The 24,033-nt window shown below is 41.6% G+C and overlaps 1 long non-coding RNA gene across 1 annotated transcript; it reads left to right on the forward strand.

Annotated features, from left to right (window-relative positions):
• Positions 1–1,138: 1,138 nt before the first annotated feature.
• LOC308118497 lies at positions 1,139–22,455 on the forward strand. Its single transcript, XR_013935890.1, has 3 exons — positions 1,139–1,355; positions 21,407–21,538; positions 21,653–22,455. It is a non-coding gene; the product is annotated as an uncharacterized lncRNA (long non-coding RNA).
• The last annotated feature ends 1,578 nt before the right edge of the window (positions 22,456–24,033 follow it).

Here is a 24,033-nt window from a genome sequence, read left to right on the forward strand (position 1 = left end):
GCGGTTTGGACTCTGACTCCACAAAAAAGTCAGCTTGTGTAAATGAAATGAAATTTGAGGTTTTGTGACTTTAGAGGCAGTAGAAATAAATAAACACCATTAATGACACATACAAGTCTTGAAAGATCTGTTAAATTAAAAAGAAAAAACAACAAAACATTAAACTGGCTGAAAGGTTTCTGCCCAGTCTGTGCGCACACACACACACACACACACACACACACACACACACACACACACACACACACACACACACACACACACACACACACACACACACACACACACAATCTGTGTGATCGTATCACACAGATTTCAAACTTCAAGATAATTTGGAATGGGATAATCTCACATTTCTGAAAAATCTTGTACATTGTTGTCGCCACATCCAGTATGCCTTTGTGTAATATTATGTGTGTTATCATTTAACATATTGTGGAATTATAAAAAAAGGAAAGAAACAGTACCCTGAATATTACTGGCGAGAATGAGTTGGACATAAGAGTATAAACTGATCTCCTGTCACATACTGAGATTATGCCTGACCAAGGATGGTGGTACGCTTTATGCTGAATGCATCAGTCAGGAGTGTTGACTAATAATGAGATTAAATATCTGAGAAGTTTACAGCAAAAGTTTGCTTTGTCATGATTTTGTCAGATTCTGCAAACCTAACAAAAACAGCACCTATCCAGAAGTTTGGCATGACTTTTTAATTCAGTATTTTTTCAATGTGACTAACTTCACCTTGGAAAACACAGGAAGGAGTCTAAGTTACCAAGTAAAGGGTTAATCTGACACCTCCAGACTTCCCAGACGGGTGAGTTGACAGTAAATAGTGAGGCGTGTGTGTGTGTGTGTGTGTGTGTGTGTGTGTGTGTGTGTGTGTGTGTGTGTGTGTGCAGTCAGTGTTTATAGTTTAGAAATAATTTTTTGCAAGCGAAACGACTTACAAACATCTTGGAGCATGTGTGCGCGCGCAATGTTGATGCGCTCATAATTGGAAGCAAATCTCTCTCGCTCTCTCTCGCTGTGCGTGCGTGCGCGCGCGTGTTTGTGTGTGTGTGAGACCTGCGCATGCGCGCTCGAGCCGCTGCGCTCCGGCGGCTCTCCGCTGCTCATACACACACTCACACCCACACACACACGCGCACACACGCACACACACGCACAAACACACACAGAGTTGTTCGGTTGGTCCTGTTACCTGCTGGATGGAGGGATGAGAGAGCGGGTGAGTGAGTGCATGAATGAGCCACACCGTGCGGGCGATCGGTGAGTGATCGGCGGCTGACCTCCAACCTCCAGGACTCTACTTTCTTCATCCATCACCTCCTCCTCCTCCTCCTCCTCCGGTAAGTCACCTTTCCCTTTCCTCCTTCTTTTACAGTCTTTGTCTGACACCCTTTACCCCCATTTTTTTTAGTCATCCTTCGTTTTTGTTCCTTTTATTTTCCGGTGTTATTTCGCTCAGTAAGTTGAAGTGACCGGAGCGGACCGGGCAGCCGCAGCAGCAGCACCGGCTTCACGCGCTGGTGTCCGGATCGCGTTCAAGCGCATTTATCAGTCAGGAAAATAAAAATAAAAATAAAAATCAAATCTGACGCTTTAAACGTCATTTCTTCTCTTTGCCTGTCTTCTCTTTCTGTTTCCACCGATTTCTAATCACTGCCACCTTCATTTGAGGTGGAGAGCCCGAGACCCTGTACAACTGAAAATATCAGTTTCTGTGATTTTAAATCTTTGCATTAGTTTAAATATAAAACCATCAAGTTAAAGAAAAACGCTTTGCCTGCTCTATCAAATATAGAAGTAACCTTTATACTGGGAAATGACCTGTGTGTGTGTCTGCGTAAGAGAAATATCCTTCCATCTAATCGGTGATTACACCTGCTAAACAACTGACATCTTGTTTCATTGCTGTTTAAAACGAGAAACCAGAAAAGTAGATTCACATGTTTCAAAGAACAAGTTAGGGGAAATGCAGCTATAACAGTTACCCAAAGCTGACAAGTGACACCTTAATAAGCCATTTTATGTTGTCCAGTCTTCAGGTTTCCAGGTTATTGTAATTTACAGTGAAAGACAAGAATCATAATGCATCTGGAGACAAATTAGCGCAGTTAAACTTAAAACGATCATAAAAGAGAAGTGAAGGAGCAAAACTTTGAGATGACAAGACATAAATTATATTTAATCTCTGAAGCCAGGGTGATAAAATCTGCAGGATGAGTAATTTGTTGGAATATAAATCTCACTGTGACTTCAGCAGGAAGTTTTAATGTCAAACTGATAATGACACAAACTTAAAGCTTTTCCCATGAATGAACTTCATGTCATCAGTGCTTCACTCTGCAACACAATATTGTTCTTGGCCTCACATCTGACCACATTACTGGAACTCGGAGGTAACATGTTGTAAGTGATCAGTTTGCATCTGTCCTTTCTTTGCTTTTTTTTTTTTTTTGCTGATGGGATCCAAGAGCTCCACTGTCACTGATTATCACTTTCATTTCCAGTTCCAGCAGCGGCTTCAGGTTTTCTCGAGCACTTTGAGCTGTTGGTTAATCACAAAGTGAACTAACATGAAATTACTGATCAAATAGTCAGATGCTCTGCAGGTCGATCAGCTATACAAAGTGAGCATACCAACATTCACAGACATTGTGTGAACACAGTATCTGAAGAGTGTGACTTTCACTGAGGAAAACAATGCAACTTGTAATAATTCAAATTATACAGCAGGCTGAAAACGTCCCATTCGTTGCTCTGTTTTCATACGTGGCAGTGTCACGTTCCATTTTATAGTAGTTTTTCATACAGTAGGACAAGGTTTTGGAGGTGTGATTCTTTACACCGTGTACCTGAAAACCATTGTAACATCTGCAGTCAGATAACAGCACTTTAATGACTTTAAAATCAGGACAGACGGGTGGAGGTATAATCTGGCCTGTGTATTGAACATGCTTCATTACTGTCAGATAATCCCCTTCAAAGCCCCTGCACACACACACACACACACACACACACACACACACACACACACACACACACACACACACACACACACACACACACACACACACACACACACACACACACACACACACACACACACACACACACACACACACACACACACACACACACACACACACACACACACACACACAGAGCCTGTCATACTGACACCAATGTGAAAATTAGCAACATCTCCATGACAGAAACACCGAGAGGGAGACAGGACTAACTTGTGTGTGTGTGTGCGTGCGTGCGTGCGTGCGTGCGTGCGTGCGTGCGTGCGTGCGTGCGTGCGTGCGTGCGTGCGTGCGTGACAATTCATTATTGTGGTGAGCGACAGTGAGTAACTGTTTAAACGTGTTATTTAGACGTGTCAATCTTATAGGGAGAAAAATCAAGTTCCTATAAATCTATGAATTTAAAAGGGAGCCACTTTTTTTTATTTATTTGGTCTATTTATACGAATGGCTCAAATCAGCAACATAATCAAAACAAGAACAACACTTACTTGGGAGTTACATATCCGTAGTTTAAGTCGATGTATTTGTTTCACACTGTGTTTGAAGCCTGAGGTCATTCCTCAGTTTTTTCATTGAGTACATTTCTTCTACCGTCCCTCTACATCGGTCCTGACCCGGAGAGTGTGGGATAGAGGTAGAAAGGTAGAAACCTGAACTCATTCCCCCTTCTAAGCTTTCTGACTGACAACCAGCAGTATTTTCTTCCAGAACCTTTCCAACACTGATTTCCATTAATACTGTAGAATTAAACTGAGAGAGATAAAATACCATGTTGTTCCTTGAAATATTGTACCCCTGTATCCTTTGCATAGTTTTGTCTACTCTTTCAAGAAACCTTAGTAGTTCATGGCATTTCTAAAATATATGTACATGTAAAATGTAGACGTGTTTTAAGGGTAGACTGAGATTAGAGTAGGAGTTGTGGTTAAGGAAGTAGTAGTTGTGCCTCAGTCTAAAGAGAGACTGCATGAAATATATGAAATGAATAGTCCCAAAACACATGAAAACGGGTGTGTGTGTGTGTGTGTGTGTGTGTGTGTGTGTGTGTGTGTGTGTGTGTGTGTGTGTGTGTGTGTGTGTGTGTGTGCACACAGACTGGACAGAAACCTTTCATTTCTATCTTATTCTTTCCTCGCAGTCGCTCCTTTTGCTTGCTTTCCTCCATTTCCCCAGTTTTCAGTGTGACCTGAAAAGCGTTTCTTCCTGAAAATCGGCCTCCCGTCTCTGCTTATCTTTCTCCCTTCTTGCCCATGTCCCGTCTTCTCTGTGTCCCCGGGCTGATCGTCACTTATTTGTTGCAAAACTGGCAAAAAATGGCCAGATTGAGAAAAATAAAGCAGAACGGTCAAGCTGAACATACTAACCAGACGGTGAACATAAAGCAGCTGTTTAAAATGCAGTAACGTGTTCAGCTCCCATCAGAAAACATCATAATCCTTTGTTATATTTTAATAACTTGTTATCAGACTTGCTGTTTGACTCACCTGAGCTTTTGACTGCAGTAAATAAAGAGAACTGCACTAACATACCGTTGACTTTTCCAACTAGTTATTCGTATCTGCTAACTAGTTACTTGCCTGCACTAACCTACTGTTTATTTGTAAATAGCAGGTTGCTGTCAGACCGTTAATTAATAGGTCTAATGTTTTATAAATCAATTAGAAATCAGTAAACTGATGCTCATCTGACTGTGCTAGCGGACTTTAATAATTTGCCGGTAATATTTTAAACTATGATCACCAGCTGGTTAGTGCTGTCTAAAGGTGGCACATAGTAGATGTGAGACTAGCGTCAATTCTGGAACCACCGCCCCTGCCTGCTATATGTGCATAGTTTGATTTTACAGTAAAGGTAGATTTATCCTGCTGTAACTCACTCACTCTTATTCTCCTCCACACAAATCAATTCCACCTATTTATAGATCCATGACAACATTACTAAGCAGTGCATTTGTGTGTGCGTCTGCCAGGACTCCAACAGTGGGCAGATTGAGGAGCAGCATGTCGTTACGTCAGGACAGATTAGTTTGGAAACCTGCGGAGACACACACACACACCAATTGGTGCACAAAATGCCTCTCTGCTCCACGGATTGTCGCTCTGTGAGGACCGACAGCGGGGCGATTGTAATGAGCTCCTCTTAACAGTTTCATGGTGGTTTTATTCGAGCAGTGGTTTTACATCGATATTTAATTAAGATTAAATTACGTTGGAGCCAGCGGTGGCCAAGTGACACACACTTCTTCCTCACGTGAGTCGGTGTGTGCGTAAACCTGTAGAAAAGTTGAAAAAGTACATGGACTCAGACTATGACAGTTAAAAAAGAACCTTTGGAACGATACTTTGTCGTTTGATTATCTCTCTTCTTGGGCAAAGGCAGGATATACGCACAATTTTATTTTTGACTGTGGAAGGAAACCACAAAGAAAACCCACACGCCTGAGGACACGCAAACTCCACCCAGAAAGATTCATTGGAGAGGCTATCTCCACATTGACACAGACCTCAATATTATCTTGTTTCCCTGTAATACACAATGACAGTATCATGCAGGATTATATGTTTTAGACTGTTTTACGCTTGTATGCTAGTGGTGGGCACTCCTGGTTGTATAGAGCCACCGTCCTGCATGTTTTCAACGTCTTCCTGCCCCCAAAACACTGGACTTTACTGAAGGCGTGATAGTGAAGCTCTGCAGACTGGTAGTGTGCAGGCTGGTAATGAGCCACTCATTGCAGTCAGGTGTGTGGGACACGTCCAGACCTTGCCAAGCGCTGACCCTCCAGGACCTGACGTGTCCACCTCTGCTCTGCGTATGTCAGTTGACCGTTCCCAACACTCCTGGAACTCCCAGCCCTCATAAATCCTGCTGCTCTGCACTGATTCAACAGTGTTTTGTCTTAAAGCTGCAACCACACTGATCACAGCTCCACTAACTTTTGTGCTCACTCAGTAGTTTTTTTTTTGCTGGTGAACTGGAAAACACACACTTTGTTTTGACAACAGTGTAAAATAACTGTGTTTTCCCTTCAGAGGAGGTTCTCTGTCACTTCACCACTGAGAGTATATGGCAGTGTGTGGATGGGCTACTGTAGTGAGAGCTAACAGCTAGCCACCTCATTACTCCCATTCTGTCTGCTGTGATTTATGGAGCTACCTGTGTGTGTGTGTGTGTGTGTGTGTGTGTGTGTGTGTGTGTGTGTGTGTGTGTGTGTGTGTGTGTGTGTGTGTGTGTGTGTGTGTGTGTGTGTGTGTGTGTGTGTGTGTGTGTGTGTGTGAGTGCGTGTGCATCTGCACCTGCTCCCCATGTTGTCTCAGAAACTTTTAATTAATTTCCTGTCATGTGACTAAAAGGAACTGAAGACATTAATGAAATGTGATTGGGTGATTATTATCAAATAACACAATAAGAGGCCTAATGGGGAGCTAAGTGTGTGTGTGCGTGTGCGTGTGCGTGTGCGTGTGCGTGTGCGTGTGTGTGTGTGTGTGTGTGTGTGTGTAAATAGGACAGCAGTGATGAAGTGTTGCCTTTGTGATTTTTGTCTCTGAGGTATTAAACACGTGCGCTGAGGTGGTGAAGGTCGCACTGACACACGCACACACACACACACACACACACACACACACACACACACACACACACACACACACACACACACACACACACACACACACACACACACACACACACACACTAAAGGTGATATTTATCTTCACCATTGAGTCACCTTGAGACAGTTTGAAGATGATTTGACGCTGTGTGTTCTTACTTTTCTTTTTTGCCATTTTAATTTTTATTGTTTCCCTCATATAAGTCCATAACATAGAAACATAAAATACATTAAAACAAAAATTATATTAATTTCATAAGGTACAAAGAATATAAAAGAAAAAAGAAAAAAGAAAACCAAAATGTCAGGAATAGTATTGACATTAGGTGAAATTGGTCAATGGGATAACAGTAATCGAAGTAATTGAACAAAAGAAAAGAAAATGTTCTTACTTTTCTGAGTATTATTTGTTCAGCATTTCTGCCAGTACTCTGGTGTTTGTAGAAAACAGTGTTGTGTGACCTACAACTGTGCCTTTTGAGAACAGCCTCTCTACGTCACTGTTAAGTTTTATGCACCAGCTTTCTTGACGAGGTTAAACGGAAGCAGTAACCTGTTCGGGTGTCGATCACACCACAAGGCTCACTATTGCGTGTTTTCAAAAACAAACCTTGAAGAGGCAAACCTGACATCGATATGCGATCGTTGCTATAATTGTTCTGTCATAGTGATTTCATAGCAATTCGCATTTTTCTTAACACATTCAACAGATACTTTTTAATGAATTGTGTTGAACTGCAGGGGGCGCCATTTCAGCCCGTTATGAGCTAAACGATAGAAAGCAGCGACTCTCCAGCTGAACTTCTAGTAGAAATGTTTTGGATTTTTTTGCTTTGTCGACACAATGTTGGCGCTGAGCGAGGCAACATGAGTTTTATCATGCGATAAGCAGAGATGAGCGTGTTAGTTTGGTAAACACAGTGTGGTGAGGACCTAACTTTGGGGCTTCGTGAAGTTTTATGCAGCCACAAGCATTTTGTCTGGCTTCAGCTATTCAGTCGTGGTCTGGAGACACAAGAGAGGAAGACTTTCTCCTCCTCCTCCTCCGACCAAAAGCAGCGACTTTGAGGTTAAACCCCTCCGACTCTTCTAGTGATTTAAGACACTGCAGCATCCATTTTGCAGTAACTGCAGCTGAATCAGTACAATTACAGAGATTTTACAAACTTTGCGGTGGGGCTGAATTATACTGCGCTCATTTTGTCGTTTTTAACTTCATGATATTGTTCCTTTTTAAGCGACAATTAGAAGGGAAAGATGGTTTTTACCTGACATGTTACGACAGCGTCTGCAGTCTTCCTCCCTGTCTGGAGTTTTAAAACATTTATTTTATTTTGAATAGTGAGTATTTTATGTGCCGTTCAGTGTCAATGATATTTTAGGAGATAGCGATTATGACATATTAAAGTAAACGATAAGTGAAAATCCTTAAAAAAAAAAATAAAATGAAAATACAATACATGAAAGTCCACAGAAAGGCTGGACGTGATCATTGACTTACTTACTCATCCGCTTTAATCCCGTCAGTTTTACAAGCACTGAGTGGTCCCTTTATTAACCTGAATGCTCATTAAGTTGTAGCAGGATGGTCGAGTTTCCAGTGCCTTGTTCAATCTCAGTTCTGAAGGGGACAGGGGGTCCGACATGATAACAGGAAGTTGTAACTCATGAGGTGAGTGAACAGTATAAAGTGACAACATATCCATGGCACCAGGGTTGTTTTTGGCAGCCATTTTAGTTTTAGTGTTAGTTTAACTCTTTAGGACATAAATACTTATTAGTTTTAGTCACATTTTAGTCATTACTATATGTGATCGTTTTAGTCCCGATTTAGTCGATGAAAGCTCAAAAAGGTTTTAGTCATTTTCAGCTCAAAAAAAGGATTCGTATTAACAAATTAATGTAGTATAATAAGTATTGGATTAACCTTAACGCTTTTGCATAATAACCAGATTCCTTTACAGATTGATAACGCTAGTCTAGACATTCTCATTGATGGAGATGCAATGTTAAAAACCTTTTATCTGCATATTTCAAGTTATATTTTTTCATGAATTGATGCCCTACTTCATCATACACTTGCCATGATGGCGCTTTTACATTATAGAGAACCCAGAGAAAACTCATCAAGCCCACATTAAAGTAGTATTGGTGAGAATGAAAGAAATTAACTGTACAGAGTTGATGGAGGCAGGAAACATTGACGTTTCTAACCAAAATTAATCATCTGTTATGGAGCCAGATGTGCCTGTTAAAACGGTTTGGTGTGGAAAGAGGGCCAAAAAAAAGTGAGAGAATAAGTATTTGTTTTCAGAGTTGGTTGGTTTTGTGCAGCATGAGGATGAACGTGTTGGAAAAACAAACAACTTCAGTGTGCCAGCCGGAAAATTACAGAAAAGTTAATCCCGCCGAGCACAAAGTCACAGCGTCCTAAATGTGAAGGTGATGGTCTGTCTTTTAATAGAAAGCGAGATGCATTTTTACGCCCGGCGTCCTCTCGTCCGTGATGTCACTGTGTAAACTTCAGCTCGTCTTCTGGAATGCCTTCGGAGAAAAGAAACTTAAACTGAACGCCCAGGTGCGTGCTTCTGTGTGTTTGTCTCACGTTTCTACTTCCATTAGTTGAGTGGAGCAGCTGTTGAATGTTTGATGAGTCAGCACTTTGACAAGGAAGTGATGTCACAGACGTCTTCTCGTCTTTCGGACCAGGCGACTGTTTTCCGGCTGTAGCTTCAAATCTCACACTGATCCCGGTGTGTGTACAGCGGATCATCTTGTTGTGGTCACACAATGTGTTCGTAGCGCTGAGGTCCGAATACCTACTTTGATTATGCAGGGATGGTGATTTTTTGAAACAACTTTCACTTTGTTTTGCAAAATAACATCAAGTCTCCAAATTCTCATTTTTCCAAGATGTCAGCGATAATGTGTCTTTAGTGATCTGAAAATGTTCTTTTATTAGCTAATAACCTTTTCAGTAATTAGTTACTCTGTGTGGGGCAGCATGGTGGAGTAGTGGTTCGCACTCTGACCTCATAGACAGAATGTCCTCGGTTTGAGTCCAGATTAGGCTGGACACACGGTTTTATAAGTGAAGCAATCCCGTGAGTCAATGCAACGACTGAATACCTGCAGCAGCAAACGTCAGCAGGATCCCCATATATATCTCAAATTGGAGTGCATGCACACATCAGTAACCTTATAAGTTCAAAACTGACAGAGAGCAAATGAATGACCAAACTGGTTTTTATTTTCCAGTGTAAAAGTTGAGCACGAGCCAGTGCTCAGTGGACCATTATCTCAGAATCTAGTCTGTGATGTGAGGCCATCAGCCATTTGATTTTGAGATTATATCGTCACATGTACTTCTTCTAGCAGGCGTTTCAATCTCTTCAAGAGTGCGTCTTGATGCTGGCGCAGACGGTCATGGAGGGGTCAGAGGAGGTTTTCTTCAGCAGGGCGGAGGGCGAGGTCAGACGACTGAGAGTGAACGCTCAGGAGAGTACCACGAGTAATCTCTATTATTATAGCTCAGATTATACTAGCCCGCGTTCACGCCGTCTCTCTCTCTCTCTCTCTCTCTCTCTCTCTCTCTCTCTCTCTCTCTCTCTCTCTCTCTCTCTCTCTCTCTCTCTCTCTCTCTATCTCCCCCGCTCTCTCTCAGGCGCACACTGACTCATGCATAAATGTGGATTATAATCGCAATCCCACAATCCGTCTTCTGACTCAACCAATCATCTTCCACCAAATCCTGCTGCAAAGCCTGCTGGGTAACCTACATGCAAGTGTGTGTGTGTGTGTGTGTCTGTGTGTGTGGGTCAATCCCTGACAGGCTTTAAAAGGGGAACATCTGGTTTATCTCTGTGATTCTGAAGCTGAATCAGTAAAACATTTTTCACATTAAACCAACATGAATTCACATTTTCTTATTTTATTTCAACAAAGGGGGTTTTCAGATGAGGCAAGACGTTTGGCCTGTTTATGCAGATTTGTAAAAAGACTAAATGTGTCTGAAACTTATAACTAATGTAACCTAATAACAAGAGCAACAGTCGTACTTTTTACTATGAATTCATAGTTATGTCTAAACCACTATTGAGTGTGTGGGTCAATAAATGTACAGTAAAATGAAATGCTTTTTATTCATTGATTTGAAGACACTTTTTTTTACCATCTTCAGGCAAAGACAATGTCCCTTTTATAAAAAGTAAACTATCTGACATTAATTTGATCCATACATTTTAACTATCCTCATGAAAGCCTTCAAATCAAGTTTTAATTTCTTAATTACATTTTGAGGTATTTTTGTCATGGTTTTGCCTAAAACTAACATTCATGGCTTCTTCATCTGCCTGTTCAAATTAAAAATAAAGTCTTTAAGATGAATCAAGGCATTTGCAAATGAAAAATATCAGTACAGTTTCTTCTTTGAGAATTACAGCTAGTATACCATCATCACCAGCCAGCTTTACAGACAATCCTCATTTTACTGAATTTTACTTTTTCCCTAATCTCAAATACTGATTATGCTTTCTGGTTTATGACATGTGATGACCATAAATCCACCTCAAAATAGTGAAATGTGTGATCATTAGGCAGCGGATCAGACGGTCAGGCTCAGAATCCGTCAATATGTAGTAAGAAGTCTGAAGAAGTGACAATAGATGCTCGTATGATTAGTTATGAGGTTAATGCTGATGAGTGTGTTAATGAGTCAAAGGATTTCACACTTCTATCTTTTCCTCTTCCTGTGTGAGAGCAGCACCGGGTGAAACGGTGAGATGGTTCATGAGCGTCGGGGCCCCCTGGGGTCCGGGGGGGCCTCTGTTAGCAGGAGCAGCTAGCGCCCGCAGCGCGATGCTGGATTTTAGTGTGAAAACCGAGTTTCACCTTGAGCGGCAAAGTGTCAGGTCCTGATGGAGCAACGTGGCTATTTAAAGACAGCGTACTGAAGTGAAGGTTGGACGGAAAGAACACCCTCACAGTGTCTCGTCCTTGGTGTGTGTGTTTGTGTGTGTGTGTGTGTGTGTGTGTGTGTGTGTGTGTGTGTGTGTGTGTGTGTGTGTGTGTGTGTGTGTGTGTGTGTGTGTTTTAATCCCTGCTGCTGCATGTGACCCAAACAACATGATGTTGGCGGTTCATATGAGAGGATAAACCTCCTCACAGACATGCACAACATCAGCGTCTGAGCATCATCCAAATAAATCCTGGATTCCGTGAGCTTCAGGTCTTAGCGAGAAGAACAGACCAGGAGCATTATTATTCATTACTCAGCAATAATAAATCTTTGGTGTTAGATTTTCTGGGCTGTATTAATCTCGTCCATCCAACGATTTTCTCAGCTGCTTTGTGCAGTTCGGGTTCGGGGCTGGAGCAGATCTCACTTCAGTGGATGAAATAAAAAGATGATAAAATGATCAATCCTGGACAGGTCACCAGGCCGTCACAGGGCAAACACACACACACACACACACTCTCACGTGCACACCTAGAGGCCATTTTATAGCCACCAGCTTCAAACGCATGATTCTGGACTGTGGCAAGAAAACTGGAGGACTAAAAAAATAAAATATAAATAAATGGGCAGGAATGCACAAGAAAAACATGCAAACTCAACACAGAAGATCACCAAGTTATTGCTGGTTTACATACAATGAATCATTTTGAAGAAGTGATGGACTCCAACACGGAGAAAAGCAACAGGCAGTAAATGTATCATTCATGTAATCTATATTTGTATTGAAATCACAACAGAAAAGAGTAGAAATCAAATTGATCTGCGACCCTGATGACGCAACCGGAACGGACGGTGGATGATTGCTTCAATGAGAACCCCCCCCATGACCGTCTACAATCTCTTTCCTTGGAGTTTTCCCAACATTATCTTTAGCCTCACAACACTTTTCCGACCTAATTTGCTAAAACTTATAAGTGAAGCCAAACACTGGCAGCCATGCCTACTCTCACAAGTTTTCTGGATAGTGGGCTCTCCTAGTAAGTGTCTCTTTGTGGTTTTCAAGCTGAGACTGTGTGTGCTTTGTTGAAATTGAAACTCGCCGCTCACGTTGTGCCCTGCCTGTATTTCACGCTGCTGTACCGAGGTCCACACCTTCGGTCCTGCTCTTTTTCATCTGATGAATACACCGTTCTCTTTTTCAGACTTTCACCTCGTGCAGCCAAACAAAATAAACAAAGCGGCTCTCCTGCTGCTGTGAGGAGGCCGTCGCTATGTATGCTGGTGTGCACATGTGGAACGTGTTGGTGTGCATGTTCAGTCAGCGGCGTTGTTGTATGTCAGTGTGCGCAGGTCTGCTCTTTTAATCAAGAACCCACAGAAAGGGAAGTTAGGGAACCGTTAAGTTTCCTTTTAAAAGTTTTCAGTCTTCAGAAACTACTCAAAAGTGGCGATTTGCATAAATAGATTAAAAAATGGGGATTTTATTAGAGTCTTTAAGGTCATGAAATTTATAAGCTGCTGGGACCAAGAGTGAAACAGTGGAGGTGTCACTGCTTTATTAACAGTGGTGTGTGTGTGTGTGTGTGTGTGTGTGTGTGTGTGTGTGTGTGTGTGTGTGTGTGTGTGTCCACTGCAGTGACAACAATGTAGCGTTTCCTTGGCAACCTGTGACAACAGACCGATTGAAGCCTGGTCTGTCGGTCGCTCCGCCTGTCCGTCTCTGCCGGGTTTTCCGTTTAGCCCAATGACTCCTCCTTGAGATTCCTCCGTCATTACAGATTCATCTTTCCAAGAAGTTTACTCTCATGTTGAGGAAGTCGTGCTGCCATCGCCGTCATGTTGTCATGCTGAGTGAAAAGTGGGACAGATGACCACGTCTCATGTGATGACTGAAAACAAACATGCTCTCGCGTGGCATTAAAATTAATCCAGATTTTCTTTTTGCAGCTTTTTTAAATACTGGAGTTTCCTTTTTTTATTTTCCTTTTTTAACTTTAATAAACCAAAGTATAACACATTTAGAGCTTTTAAATGTAAGATGCATAGATAAATAGTATGTAGATAGGTATATTCCAGGGCGTGATTTGTGAGGAAAACAGAAGAAATGTCATCATATAAAGGCCACTTCATTAAACTCAGTCTCAGTTCAAGCAGTCTACCAAGGTCAGCTGAGAAGAAATTAATAAATAAATACAGTCCACCGACATGAGAGGACATTGCGTGAAGGTTGCCCAAGACATGTCATTGTTTTCAAGCTGAACCAATGGAGGACACTAAGATACACTCAGAGGGAAGCATGTGGTCCCATTAGGAAACTATTCCCTGAGCTTTTTTGGACGACCTGTCTTTCCCACAGGTCAGTGTCTTTGCTGGACTCCAATTATGTTCGAGCAGAGCTGAAAAACAGAGTTGAGGCGGTTCTTGCCTCTGATGAAAAAACCCTGTAAACAGCAAGTAAAGGGTCGGATTAAAACACCTTCAATAAAAGAATAGTAAAAAAGAAAAGATGCAAAAAAAAGTCTCCCTTCAGGATAGTCAGACTTGGTTCCCAGATATTGAATATTCTTAATTTCATTAAAACCTCAACTTCACATTCTAATAAAAAAAAGTTTGTAGTAGATGTAATTATGTAATAAATACAAAATATAACCACAGTAAATGCTACAGATGTGCCAGTTGCTTTTACTTTTAAAGCAACCATCACCATCCATAAATGTCATTTATTGTCGATTGGCCAGCAGTTGAAAATTTGTATATTTAAAAATCTCCAGATATCTGGCACTCAAAGAAAATGTACTTCTTGTTGTGAGGTATGAACGTGATTTTAGATTTCACTGCTAAGGTTTTGCTCTCGGTGAATGAGAGTTGACAGCTCTGCTTTCGTTAGATTTCAAAGACTTGAGTTTTTTATTTTTTTTTAATCCAGTTTGCTTGTGAACTTCGATTTCCATGCAGAGGAGAGGATTTTTTTCATTACCCACTGTGAAAATTATTAAGTAGAATTGAGGATGCATAGACTAGAGGGAGGGGGTCTCAACCAGCAAATCAACTCTGTGTTTAAAATGCTTCAAAATGCTTCAAAATGCAGAGGAGGTTTTCCAGATTTGATTAACAGTTTTAATATTCAAAGTCGCTGTACGTGCATGACACCTCTCCATCACTTAGACCCATTATTCTGTTACGTTACATGCATTTCTATTAGATTCAGAATCAGTAAAACCCCACGAGTGTCGTTTTTACACTGTTTAACAGGAATTAAAGGAGGAATTTAGTATGAAAGTGGTTCAATTCATTTCTTCCAAACATTTGTTGTAAACAAACATCTCATTAACACGATAAAACTATAAAACTAGGAAAATGTCTTCTTCATTTCACCTTACATGCTTCTTGTATTTTTTCAAAATCAAAAAGGTTCAATAAATGATGATCTAGAAGGAAATTGCCTAAGTCTTAAATAGCTATTACATGTCAGTGTGTGTGTGTGTGTGATTCTGTGATGAACTGGTGACCTCCCCTATCTTCTCCTGTAATCAGCTGCGTTTGGCTCCACCTGAAGTCATAACGAAGATGAATGGATGGATTCAGAGTTTCACCAAACCCAGAACATTTACACCGTTTTATCTCGGATTTGAACCTGTCTGTTGGTTCCTCTCCCAGTGAGCTTCATAACTCCAGCATCTCGCGTGTAGTTTCAGGTCAGAGCTGCTCCAGTTTATTGTGTGAGGTTAGATATGAACTGGTCTGCTGAGACGTGACCTCATGGAGGCTGTTGGAGGTCGTGCCCGTGAGGAAGATGTGCCTGAGGAAAGCAAACTCGATCAGATATTTGTTCAGAAACTGGTTTTTTACTTCATTTGATTTATCACTGCTTCTGAGAAAAATAAGTTTACGGGAGATAGAACTGAGATGGAAATCTGTGTTTGTTTTTCTTTGCATTGGACCTTTTGCTGCAGACGGCGTATGTGTTGTTGTTTCTGCCCTCGATGAGGCAGCAGATTGACCGCCTGATGAATGACTGAGACGCTACTCTGCTCATAAAAAGGCAAAACTATCTGTCAAGTTTGAACTAAAATGGAAACAAATTAATGTCTCTCCATATAGAAAATGAAGAACATACGTAGTAAACAATTTCAATATGGTAAAACCCTTTTTTTTCTTCTGATCTTTAGATCTGAGATTCCTGCAGGGACGAACATCAAACTGTATCTAGTAGTTTGTTTCAACATCTCTGCTGCTGCTGGCCACTGCTTTGTTTACTTTGTGTGTGTGTGCGTGCGTGTGTGTGTGTGTGTGTGTGTGTGTGTGTGTGTGTGTGTGTGTGTGTGTGTGTGTGTGTGTGTGTGTGTGTGTGTGTGTGCCTTTGACCACTGTTATTACCAGCTCATGGCCTCAGGCTCAGAGACAGCCACTCTCAGACCTCTCTCTCTGTCTTTTCACATCTCCATTAGTTTCTTTGTCCTGTCGTCCCCTCAGGTTGGTGTGTGTGTGTGTGTGTGTGTGTGTGTGTGTGTGTGTGTGTGTGTGTGTGTGTGTGTGTGTGCATGTTCTACAGTCTCTTTCAGGGAACAGTGACATACATTTGTACGCTGACAGGGTTCAGAGCTTTCCACCAATCAGATAAGTCCCTCGTTTGTTCGCTTGTTGACATAAAAACAGCGTGAGAGCAACAAAAGACGAGATGAGACATCTGATGGGGAAAACCTTGTCTGTCTTTGTGTGACTTGAAGGGCATCGAGGGATTAGAAAACCTTTCCAGACCAGAATGATTGCACTTGAGACAGATTATATACACCAGTGAATAATACCACTGCAGATCCTGAAAAGTTGGCATACATTTAGAACTTAAGACACCTACTAAACAGTCAATTAGCATTAAAAGTGCAGCAGATGATAAAGGGATTTTTATCGTCTCTAAGGTCCTTGATTAATGATTATAATGCATTTGAGGTCTTGTTTGTACATCTAAGCTGGTGAAAGTAAGAAATCACTCTTTGAATGGTAAAAACAATCTTCAGTTCTACAGTAAAGGTCACATGAGTTGGAATATTTTCCAAAGATTTAATTGATTAATTAAGCTACTGTGTGAGATGTGGTTGGACTGAAGAAGGCATTTTTAGATTAAATAATATTAAATACCTTTACCAATGTGATTACTTATATTTCAGTGGTGTTTGTCAGGAGTCTTACATGTTCCTGTTTCAAACTAATAGAAGCGCTATACTCCTTAGGCTGACTGGTAACCATCCATCCAACTTCTTTACCACTGCACAGGTTCAAATGCAGGGTACGGCCTTGACAGATCAACCCTGCCACACTCACCTTCAATTGAAAGACATCATGCAGTCCCCAATACATGAATTCAGACTGTAAGAGGAACATGGAGAAAACCCACCGGGGACACTCTCCCTATGAGGCACGAGTGCTTACCACTGCCACTGTGCGGCACACTCGTTTGGATCCTGTGTGAGAGAGAGAGTGGTGCTCATGTGCGGTGTGTAAACTTTATATCAGCTGCACACATTTTATGTAAAATCAGCAGTCTCATTGTTTCTGTCTTCAGCATCCATTGTGCTAAATACGTCCACAGCAGCTGTGAACCCCTGGATTTAGTTGTGGAGATTCACGACGCGCATTTCAGCACGACATCAAAGACATGGAGATGAGGCTGACACTCAGTCAGGAGCTTCTTTGAAGTCTTAAACGATGGAGACATTTGAGTCTTCACGTTATTGAGAAGCACCGACCTGCGTTTATCAGACGAGTTGAAAACGTCTCTGCTTTTCCTCTCGAGGCAGGAAATACATTGTTGCTGTGTGTGTGTGTGTGTGTGTGTGTGTGTGTGTGTATGTGTGTGTGTGTGTGTGTGTGTGTGTGTGTGTGTGTGTGTGTGTGTGTGTGTGTGTGTGTGTGTGTGTGTGTGTGTGTGTGTGTGTGTGTGTGTGTGCGAGTGGGATTATAACCCACAGCTGGCCTCTCTGATTACTGACTGCCTGGTCAGCTTGGATTAGACTCACGTGCTCACACATTACGACAGAAAAGGTAAAAGAAATACTCACTTCGTTTCATTTTGATCCCAAATACTCAGTTCACTGACTTCTACTTTCTTTGTCCGTGTCTTCCTGCCAGTGTGTGTGTGTGTGTGTGTGTGTGTGTGTGTGTGTGTGTGTGTGTGTGGTGTGTGTGCGTGCGTGCGTGTGCATTTGCGTGTGCGTGTGTGTGTGCGTGTGTGTGTGCATGTATTTACCTGTGTGTATGTGTAATTCCCAGCTTAATAGCGGAGATATATTTAATCCTTCCTCTGCTGAAGCTGATGTCAGCATCACTTGGCTGTGTGTGTTTGTGTGGGTGTGTGTGTGTGTGTGTGTGTGTGTGTGTGTGTGTGTGTGTGTGTGTGTGTGTGTGTGTGTGTGTGTGTGTGAGTGTGTGTGTTTTTGTCCATTTTGGAGCTAATTCATCATAGTGCCAGATTAACCAGCCGTCTGCAGAACATAAAGTCGACCACTGACTCAGCTGGACGAGAGAGAAATGGAAAGCACCTTCTCACAAGTGAAACACACTAAATCATTTTGTACTTTTTTACGAGACAAATCAAGAGTTTCGCTCTGTTTTTGGAACATGACTGTCAGTAATACGTTTCTTTATGGCTGCTTCCGTTACTATTTAAATACATCACCTTCACTTCCCAGTTGGCTTAGTTAGTTTCTAGCTTTGTGGGTTTTGTTTTAGATTAGATGTTTAATCCAAATCAAAAGTTATTCTAGAAAATTAACTGGCATGCTGACTTCTTTATATGTACTTTGCTGTATTATTGCAGTGCTGTGTATTAGCAGGACTGTCATAACTTGTTCTGACGATTGATTGATTGATTCATTAAAATCATCTGAAGTTACATCGTTTATTTGGAGGAAGCTGATAAATGATCTGGATGTTTGCACCTCATTAGATAAAGGAAACACAGACTAATTAACACGAAATATAAACCCCAAACTTGCGGACAGTTGCTGACTCTAAAAGCTAAACAAAGGTTTATTTCAAGATTCTGTTTTGCAGGTGATGTGTTTACGGGTTAATGTTGAAGTGACCTACAGCTGGACACCTTTCGTGTTGCAGCCAGGAGGACAGAGCTTTGCAGCTTTGCAGCTTTGCAGCTTTGCAGCTCTAAAACTGCAGGCTTGAACAAGAAATGTCACTGGTGTAATGGTATAACTGTGTTTATAGAGCATAAAAGTATTGATGACCAATATATGTGCACATCTTACTCCCAATGTGTGAAACTGACCACTTTATCAAATTTAACAGGAATTAAATATATGCATTGATTCACATATGCACACATGTAAAAAAAAAAAAAAACAATACAGGTGTAAATTAACCTGAACGTGACCCGAAGAGAAATGGACGTTGGTTTTTGACAATGAAGGTTTAATGACTCGAAAACAGAAAAATAAACAATTATGATACAGACAATGTTGTTACTGTATATGTCAGAGTGGTTTTTATTGAGGTCTTACTTGACTGCAGGACTGTAAGCTTTCCAGAGCGTTCTCGGATTAGTTTATTGCTGCAGTGAGAAGCGAGTCACTGCAGCACAGCTGTGTGCAAACTCACAAAATCATGTACTGATAGTGGAAACCTCTATATCCTCTCCAATACATCACTTATATATATGAGCAGCAGCTGCTGGACCAGCGACTGATGTAAGTCTGTTATGCCATTAACACATTAAAGCGCCGACCCTCATCTGAATCTAAATATTGTCAATCCAGTAGTAAAGTGCTTCAAGGCACTAAACCAGTTAAATGGGAATTAAAATAGACTACGTTTATGTGTTTGTCCCACGATGGGTCATGTGACTTGGCAGTGTGGACAGAACAGATGGACACAGTCATAGACTGACCTACACGCACACGCACACGCACACGCACGCGCGCACACACACACACACACGCACACACACACACACACACACCCTTCCTCTCTCCTCTTACTCATTACTTCATCACCCTCCCTGTGAGCGTTTGATGCTTCACACTCTGCATCCGGTGTCATTGAGGCCTCACTCTTGACCGTCTGTCTGTCCGCTGTCCCCCCACCTGTCTGTCTCTCAGCGAGTGTCTCCCTTTAGGGTCACCTTCACGTTGGTGCTGAACACAGCGCTGCTGGTAGATCACTGCTGCTCACCACACTTTTATTGCACTTCTTTGATAATGTCAACAAAAAAAGGGTTAGGGTATTGAGTGGAAATTTCAGGTTGTGAACTTTGTGAGAGCACCTTTGTTAAAATAAATGAATTCAGGTTTATTAAGATTCTGGATGAAACGTGCTGAATTACCTGCTCATCTAAATACATTTCGATTTGCATGTGTTTTGTCGGCTCAAATAAAATGAGTAATGGTGTTAAAGTTCTTAGATAGACCGGATCATTACGGCAAATAAGTCAGAATTTGGCAAATAAACAAAACAAAAAGAGGAACAGAATGTGGGAAATTATAGGTCGTGAAGTCAATTCTGTGGGAAACCACAGTTCAACAGAAGAGATTCAGAAAAGATGTCATCATCTAAAAAGGAGTTAGAAAACAGAAAATATCTTATCATGGAGTCTGCGGATAAAAGTCGAGGGCAGCCAGTTGAAGAAAAGCCTCTAAATGCAGAAACAGAAGCATCTGTGCTGAAAGCTGAAGAAAAGACACAATTACAGACAATGCAAAAAGCTTTGGACATTGTAAACCTGACGTTTGCATGTTGAACATTAATCTATTATCTTAAACTCCTCATCGTATTTTCTGCAATCTAGTAGACACAATAATGAGTTGTATGGAATATTTTGTACATCAGTGCGTCGTCCCCAAATAACATTACATTATGTTACAAATGACCAGTACAGATGGACTCATAAGTGACTCAAGCGTTTTTCCCCCGATGAAAATCCCACAGAAACGACTCGTTCTCTAACCTGAAGCGTTACATTGAAGTTTAACTGGTTAAACACAAACACCCTCAAAAACACACGCAGACAGAATCTTCAAAATAGAATTAATGGGCTGTTTCCCAGCACATCTCTACTTGTAGAAAGTGTCTTAATATAGTTTTCTTTGACAACCTCAGAGCAGAAAAAAAAACATTGGTTCCCCCCTGTGATTCCTGAAACTGGCCAAAGCAGTCTTGGACCCCCGGTTGGGAACCACTGGCAGTATTAATGTAAAGCTAAATCGACGAGTGATAGACTGCTGTGGTGGTCAGCCCTGTCTTTTCACAGCAGGAAAGTTGAGGTTGCTTTGCTTTTCTTGGTCACATTTGCAGCTTCTCCCTTTGCCTAAATGGATATTCTTTCTGCAGTCTAACTTCCTCCCACAGTACAAAGACATTTGTTTTGATTGGTGATTTTATATTATCTATACTGGGTGATTGTTAGCCCTGAGGTGTGGTATGAAAGGATAGTGAAATACTTGTCAGATATAAATATGCCTTGTTCAAATGTTATCTGTAGTTTTTATCTTTAGAAAATAATCAACATTATATCAAGTCTCCCATTACAGAGGACAGGATGCGATCACATTTTACATGATGCCATTGTTTCCAAAGATTATTGATGAAAATGGTTTATTTTAACTGACATTCTCATAAAAATGCATAATAATGTTATAATAAACGTTTCACACGGTCTCACATTGATACTTATACATGCTGCCATAGATCAGGGTGAGTTCAATCCTTAGTTGAACTGCAGAGGCTTTTTTGGATTTTCAACCTCACCTTCTATCATTCATGTCTGGATCTCCTGTTCCTTTTTTTCCTCAGAGATGAAGACTCCCCTGAGCCCTGCTCAGCTTCTTGACAGTGGGCAGATCTTTGCCTTTGGAGGAGTGTGTCGAGAGCTGATGGACACCCCCACATGTACGACCATCTCCGTCCAGCAGACTCCATCCTCCGGTCAGTTAAGCTTTTCAAGATCTGTTAACTATCTGTTAATTTTAACCCTGCTTGTTGGTTTTTTTTTTCTGCTGTTGGACTCATCTGTGTTCTTTTTTTTGTTTTTTGTTTTAGGTCAAAGCAGCTCCTACTCACTGTGTGAGGTGTGTAACCTACAGCTGACCTCGGCTGCTCAGGCCCAGCTGCACTACAACGGCCGGTCACACCTGAGAAGAGTGAGACAGCTCCAGGCTGGAGAGGCTGGACAGCAGAAAGCAGGTGACACTGACACAGTCCTGTCTGCATCAGGAGATACAGGCAGTCTGCTCTGTGAGATGATAATTTAACATTTAGTAGGCCTGAGAGTATTGTTTCTTAAAAAATGGAGAGTGATTCAATTTTATTAAAATGCCAGAAAGTAACTGAGGTGGTAGTAGTTGTTGTCGTCGTAATAAAAAAAAAAGAAAAGAAATTACAGTTTTCATATCTACATAAATTCATTGAAGCCCGATTTACCAAACGAGCTACTGGAGCATGTATTGAGAATAAACTGGATGGAGAGACAAGAAACTTTAATCTGCAAATACCAAATATCAACAAACTAAATACTTTCAAGCAACTGAAATGAAAGTCACTAATGAACAGTCAGTAAATACTTGGAGTGTGGAGGACCTTGGATCCAGTCCTTGTTGTGGCAGAAAGGCGCCAGGCAGAGAAAGAAGCCAAGTCTACATTGCAAGTTGCAAATTCTTTCTTTGTTGACCCTTGTAAAAGGGAACAGCTGAACAGACATCAATATATAGAAAGATTGCAAGAGATGTACAATTGGACAGACCAGAACAATCCATGTTATACATGTGACAAACTGATGCAATCTTGAGAGTTTTAGTTGAGAATGACAATTACACTCTGTGCTTTTTATGTTCTGGGATAATATTAAATAAACAAAAAAAACTAAAGTGTCCTTGCATCCACCCTGGCATTTTCCAGTTTGCATTCAAAGACGTGAGCAACAAGAACACTAACCAGCTGTTGCCGTATATATTATGCAACATAACTTTTGCTGAGCTAAAAGCAATGGAGTGCATTTGGGATTATTATTATGGTATTTTGACCATTTGAATGCTCACCCAACAGCTTGTGAAATGTAAAAAGGAGCTGATGCTCCAGGAGGATTTCCTCTCTTAAACAACATCAACAAAGAAGCATATGGCTGCTCTGACTCACATTCTGGGCTCGCTCCATTTAGACGTCTTTTTTCGATGCTGCATAGACCAAAACCTGCTTTCACGCAGTCGGATGTTTGATGCACGCCACAGTTTGGAAAAGCAGCCCGAACGCGTTCCACCAATGGACTGCACTAATATAGCCATCCCACCAGAGTTTCTTTTAATCGGGCCAAACTGTGTGAACAGGCCCTTAGAAGCTAAACTGCTGTCAGATTGACAGCCAATACTTTTGGCACAAGTAGCAACAGTAGTAGCAGCCGTTGCTGGGGTGACAGCCTACGGTGTCGTTATAGCAACGGCAGCAGAAGGAGAAATAGCTGTGAAAGTTACAGAACCATAGCATTTAATGAGATCAGAGCGTCATAAACAACAGTGGAATTAGTAGCGGCAGAAGCACACCTGGTCAGTGCTTCTCTACAACAACGTGACTGTTGATTCTTGACTATAGTTCTATGTCTGAGATTATGATGATCTCAATGTCTGATTAATGATTCCAGCAGGGCCTCAGTTCAGGTCCCTTCCCCAGGCCACAGGGCTCCCCTCACAGCCTGCAGGACTGACTCCGACCCCTGGCCTGAGCCCAGGTCTCAGCGCTCCATGCAGTACAACTACAGGTAGGACCGCCACTCCTGTATTCCTACTTTTACGCCTGCTGTCAAAGCTCTTGTGTCTTAAAGCTGAACTTGTAAAGGAGCACTAAAGGTCTGCACCTGCACAGGAGGCAATATCTTCTTCATGGCCAGGGTTCATAAAGCCTGCCAACGTCCCCGAGAGACATGCATGTCACCATGATAGGCAGAGGGACATTAAGAGCTGAACGTAGATATTAATTTGTCGAGTCTGACTGCTCAGTGAGAGTGACTTTGGCTCATCCATCTCTAACAGCTGCTGGCCCCTGGGAGAGGTCAGTGTGTGTGTGTGTGTGTGTGTGTATGTGTGTGTGTGTGTGTGTGTGTGTGTGTGTGTTGGATGTCAGATTGAGGTCTAAAAGGATAAATCCATCCTGCATTAAGTCAGATCAGCGCAGCAGTCTCATACTGTGGGTATTGTTAGCTCCGCCTTAACACCTGTCAGTCATGTCCGTGGGTCATCTATAGCGTGATTCCAAAATGGTAGCGGCCAGCGTGGTGGTAATGTGTCTATTGTTTCTGAATCATCTCAATTTGTTTCTCTTCTCGCTGCTCTGTGTTTTTGTATTTCTGTTTCTATAGCAACCATTTGTAGAGTCCATTACTATATCGGCAGAATAGACCCGTCATTCTTCTTGTTTGAAATATTCATCACGTG

Source organism: Lipophrys pholis (assembly GCF_963383615.2).
Source record: "Lipophrys pholis genome assembly, chromosome: 13".
NCBI lineage: Eukaryota > Metazoa > Chordata > Actinopteri > Blenniiformes > Blenniidae > Lipophrys > Lipophrys pholis.